Raw genomic sequence first — 6,295 nt, 5'->3', positions numbered from 1 at the left:
AATTTCCCTTATAATCTTTCTTTCTTTAAAAAAAAATCTGTTCGATCTTAACTATATAATCACCTCTATTAAGACTTTTATTTGTTCAGGCTTTTCCTTGATTTCCTGGAACTCCTGTGTTGTTCTCAGTATTATCTTGACTCTTAATGTATATATTTTATTGAGTATTGTTTTGATTGTTTAAGCGCTTTGTGACGCTGGTCTGGAAAAGCGCTATATAAATACAAATTACTTACTAACTTACTCTATATAAATGATTTTTTAAAGGTTTTATTTATTTCTTAACCATATGACATATGTAGAAATATCAAATCACACACATAAATAACATAGACATTAGAAATAGGTCCCATATCCAATGTTAGACCCTTCTTATAAGGCAAAACTTAATAAAAAAGAATGTACTTTGAGAGAAGCTGTTTGAACTTTGGTATAGTAAAATGCATCATAGGTCTTTTTATTTATTTATTAGTGTACTCTTGGTCAACAGACCTCTGCCAAAACTGCTCTTTTTTACAGTATTGCTGTTTTTTGACTCAATATTATTGAAGTACATGTATTTAATATTCATAATTATATACCTTTGTATCATTTTAAATATTATTGATGGCAATTAGTTCGATTGGACAGCAGGTGGTCATGGAGTAAAGGAATATTTGTGCAACACAAAGATGCAAACGAACACAAAGGCTAAGAAGACCTTGACAAAAACTTATATCAATTATCTCGTTAAAGCTATTTTTGCTAGCAGATAAACTTCTAATAAGCTCCTACCTCCTTGGCAAAGACAACAGACAAATATTTAGTTTACGTTGACATGAAATTAAATAATGCCATAAATATTAAACAAATTCTTCGGCCAAGAAGCGGACCAGGGACAGGATGTCCTCCATATAACAGAGGAAGAGAATCTCAAGTGGTCAAGCCGGGACAGAGGGAACATTTCCCATGACAAGCTCCCGTCCATTCCCCCCTCGTACTTCCTGGAGCTTTGAGTACACAAACTGGTCGTGAGGAACCACACACCCGGCCCCCGATCGGACCTTGACCCAATGGGTCAAGAACCGACTCGGAGCCGAGAGTCATCCTAGCTTCCTTGGAAGCGTCCGTGTCAAAAAAAAGTCAAGCTTCATTTCATTGAAACGTCTGGGATGTGATTGAGCAATGAACCTGCAGACTCTCTTCTGTCAACATGCATTTCCCAACTTTCCACATGTCCTCTCATGTTTCTCTGCTGATGCTTTTACCAGGATTGCAACTTTCTCTGCGCTTGTAAAAACTGCATTTTCGTGGAGCTGTCATAGACTTTCTCTCTCTCTCTCATCCCGCTTCGCAAACACACATTTACAATTTATAGCTCAGCGGGTTTATCATCTCCATAGAGGGGATGGTTTTTGTTCCCCTCTCACCTGAAGATCAGATAAGTTTTTCACCACCTGTGACACCAGATATAGATGTTTTTAGTGAAGAAACGAGCTGTAAGCGGCAACATGTGACATGGCAGACGATCCCGAGTCTGGATCCAGACCAGGAATAGCAATAATGGCTCCGGGCAGAACATGTAGTGGAGGGTTGACGGGGAAGGGAGGAATCTTTTTCTGTAGCCGTAAGGGATCCAGATTAAATGCGAGTTGAAAGGAGAGGTGACAGTAACTCGACCCCATCAGACGCAGAAGCTCGGAACATAAAGGTCCGTCAAGTTTGGATCAAAAAGTTGTCAAACGGTGAAAGGAAAACCTCTCGGGTGAAAGCTTTGGATGCCGATCCAGAGTTCCCACGACATCCCATAATATTTATGTTATCGGTGCATATCATCTTCCTCGTTTTCCTTTGCTTCTTCGCTCTCGTTTTATTTGATATATTATTATTTTTGAAGTATTATAGGCGATAAAAAGGTCTTCCTAACCCCTTCTCAGCGATGGGTCGATTCCAGAAATCTGCTTTTTTCATTCTCTGGATTTTGTATCAGGCTCTGAGCGATGGAAAAGCTATTGAGTAAAACTGTGTTTAGGGATTCTTGTGGATTCTGCGTTTTTGTCTGACAAGCACGTGCTGCGTTTGATATATTGGAATACACTAAATTGTTGCACTCAACACAGACGCACTTGTGTATTTACTCTGAAAAGAAAGCATTGCTTTTGATAAAAGAAGCGATATTTGATATTGAAAATGTTTTTACTTATTTTGTCAGAACAGTATAATGATGTGTCTTTGTGTCTGTTGCACAGTTGCCAAATACCATATTCACATTTGTTTACAAAACAAGATACATTTCATTTTTTTATTTACTTCCTGGTTACTTCAAAACATCTATTAGTACTTCATTTAAAAACCTACTGCAAGAAAAAAATATTTAGTGAGGAGCATGATCATGGAAAGAAAAAAGAAATATAATTTGAATCAATAGAAATATCCTGGATTGTATTAGTTGGTTTAAGGTTGTGGTGTAATACCTAGTGTATATACTGACAGTATATTTCAAAAGGCCACTTCAAATACTGTGTAATGTTCATCTACAACAGTGGAGTTAAACTTAATCACAGGTCCAAAGTCAAGGTCACTGGCCGAATAAAACATGTATTACCTGTGTTTCTTCTCCTTAACCGTACCTTTCTTTTCAACGTCAGTTTTTCTGTGTATTTGTTGAGGTAGATCATCAGGAGTTTTAGAACATAATATGACTTGTTGGGCTTGAGTTTGACACATTTACATTACAACAGAGGTCCCCCACCGTAACGCTGAATCAGCAACTGGTCGACTGGTTACAAAGCTTTTTTTTTGTGTATTTGCATCTATGTATATTTGATTGTATGCAGAGGATAGTGTTCTGTATGTGTGTGACTGTCTCCTTGTTTTGAGAGACTTTGAGCCAATGTGTGAGTTTGTGTTCAAGCATTTTTATATGGAATGTGGACTCACTAGTCAAGACTCGCATGATGTTTTTCAGAGAAAATCAGTTTTCTTTTTCCAAGTATAACACCTTTTAGGCAGTAATAATATAAATAACTTGGGGGTGTAAGAAAACATCTATAGAATGATTTATCGCAATATTTTTTATCGATAATCAATAGCACTGAATCAATTTTTTTTTTTTAAACCTTTGAAATAACATTTTATTTTAATTTAAAAGTTATTTAATTGTTTATATTTCAAAAGTCTGTGTACAATTACAATTAACACTCAAATATTCACAGCGTTTCTTCATTTGTGTGGTGCAATTAAACCTCTGGCCACTAGTCGGAAACATTTGTCATTTATTTGTGCTAAAGTAACAACAACACCTGCGAAATGGCAGCATTGACTGAAAAAGTTTGACACTGTTAATGCACTTTATTGTGCATTGATAATATAAGTTTTTGTTCATATTTTGAGAAGCACTTTCCCTACAAGCACTTTCTCATTTGATTAGAGAAATAATTTGCTCGTTTCTTTGTTGTAAAAGCCAGAAAAAGTTTTGTTTCTTTAAAATAAACAATAAATGGTTGTTCCTACAGTATCACAATATATCGCAATATATGGTCACACATGTAAAACAGCAAGACGTCTCCAGATCTCTTATCATCTGATCGGAAAATGTCCAACAACATTTTTCACATTCGCGTCGAGGGGGAGCTGGAAGTTACGAACACGTGAGAACTGTCGTGATGTTCGCAACATTTCTCGGTAACAGCAGGTCTGGTGTGACATTCTCGTCTTCGCCACATCCTCCTGCGAGCGTCAGCCTCAGCTGTTTGACTTCTGCGCCCGAGAGAGTCCACATCCTGTTGAGTCGAGCACGCATGTTCCTCACAACAACCGCCGTCTTGTTCAAAACACGAGCTCAACACACGAGTCTGTGGGGGGCGAACATCCCCGTGTGGCCTGCAGGGTGAACACGTTATTTAAAGAGGCCTCAACAACGAGCTGATAACATTTCATGATATTTATCATTAGCTTCTTTGTTTTGATGACATTCAAAAGGTGTTTTTTGGATCCTTTGTATCAACGAATGGATCTCATGATCTCATCTTCAACATCAGCTGATCCGTGTGTTTGCTAGTTTGTCTAGGATAGTTCACGCTGTTTAACAACACAGGGCGAGAGACACACTTGAATGATTTTGTTGAAAGAACAAATGTGTTTGCGAAGGTTTATCCACGAGCTGTTGCCAAGTTTAACTTTTATTAAATGTCTTAAAGTGAAACCATCAATATGTTTCCTCATCTTCCATATATGTTGAGACTAATGTGATTTAATTCTCAGACACCCTACTATCTTTTTTTAAACATGTTGTTCACCCACTGTTTTACAAAGAGCATAATTAAACCTAAACCCTAAACGACATTGTTATTTTTATTATTATTTATATATAATATTTACCATTTATTACCCGTGATGAAGAATTCTGTGGCCCTATATTTGACATCCAAGTCTTTACAAGTGTGGGTGGAGAGAGGGAGTTCATCTTTGCACAATGTCAGATGTTTATAGATAATCAGTTGAAATGCTATCTACTGTATATCTATCGAGGGCACTTGAGGTAGCTTGGTTACCCTCTCACGAATTTTGGTTTTTGGCCCTACGTCAGCAAAGGACAAAAAGGCTGAAAACAGTTGTGCGTTAACTCCCTTTTTATAAGAGCTACAAAAGCATAAATAGGCTTATTTTCTGAGAAAAATCTCTAAACTTTTGAAAATGGTGTCACAACACGATCTGGAGCTTATAATCCATGCGTTTGTTTCTTCTCGTCTGGACTATTGTAACAGTTTGTTTTCATGTCTTAATAAGAAGGAGCTGTGTCGCCTGCAGTTGATACAAAACTCTGCAGCAAGAATTCTGACCCGCTCTAGTAGAAGAACTCACATTTTCCCCGATCCTTAAAACTCTTCACTGGCTGTCAGTTTCTTTCAGGATCAACTTTTGAATTCTGGTTCTTAAAGAAATTTAAAAATAATTTAAAAAGAGCAAAAGGTTACTTAGGATGAGAAGTGGGGGGACACCCTGGACAGGACCCTGTCTGTATATCCTTATAGTGTCGGGGGAAACTGGATTCCACGTAGTAATGCCACTATAAACTGTGTGACTTTTTAGACTCAATATGTTTTCAATATAATACAAATGAATCCTGAACCTTAAAAATGCTTCCACGTATAAAACCCTTCACTTTGAACCGCAGTCTTATCCCCGGCTGTGATTCTGCTTGGCTGCTTCCCTGTGCTCTGTCCTTTCTCATACATTAAAGACAGGAGACGACAACTTTCAGTTTTTAATTTTAATGAAAATCATCTCCTGTCACCAAGCGAGAGTTTGACTCTCAGGCCTGAGTCAGAACGTTGTGACTTTTTCCATCGCATGACCCACATCATGACCAGTGCATCAACACATAAACATTTAAATTGAACCAGAATTAACTCTTTGTATCCGTGTGACTCAGCGTCGCTGTATGTTGGCATCAGTGTTGCCAGCTGTCCGGATGCTTAGAATGGTCATCTCTCCATCATCGGCATGTTGACCTCATCGCTATACTTTCATGTCCTTTCTTTAAATATATTCATGTTTTTAGTGTTTGTCTGCTAGTAAAGTTACTCCAACGTGAAGATATTTTGGTTAGATTTTTAATAAATGACGACAATTAAAGAAATAAAAGATGTTTTTGTTTTGTCAAAAATACTTTTAGAGTTTAGTCGCTTTAGAACTAGCAAAACAAAAAAAAAAACGAGTAAACATCAGCTCATAAAACAAGCCTTTTTAAATAAAATTATAATAACAACAACGATAAAAAAGAACAATCAAAATAAAAGCGGGACGGCAGAACTGACCAATAAAAAAAAGAGGTTTCCAAACTGAAATCCCTTGAATCTTGTTTTAATTTTTGGCTTTTAAAAACTAACATTTTTCATTGTTGGTGTTTAACCCACATTTTTCTTGGTCGACTTTCGTTTTTTCATGAATAAATATGCCACACTTTTCTGATATATATCCCATAAATGGTCTCAGTTTAAAGATTACTCAATTTAAGATCCATTTTCAAGGTAAAATACCTCTGTTTAACAGCAGAACTGGTTTGTCTGGTTAACCTACTCGTCCAAAACATTGGTTTAAAAAATCCCCTTGATTTATCATCATTATCACCCTGAAGCATGTCTTTCTTTGACTCAAAGCACTCAAACTTCTCTCAGACTCAACTTGTTCCTCACCCCTTGTACAGTTCTAAACCTGATAGGCAGGTACTAAAGGTGATGGATGGTTCTGAACATCATTAAAACTCCCCTGCTTAAGGTCAGGAAGTTTAAAAGTTTTGAACGGGACTTTGGAG

Source organism: Callionymus lyra, chromosome 15, assembly GCF_982586985.1.
Source record: "Callionymus lyra chromosome 15, fCalLyr1.hap1.1, whole genome shotgun sequence".
Taxonomy (NCBI): Eukaryota; Metazoa; Chordata; class Actinopteri; order Syngnathiformes; family Callionymidae; genus Callionymus; species Callionymus lyra.
Note: the sequence above shows the minus strand (reverse complement) of the source record.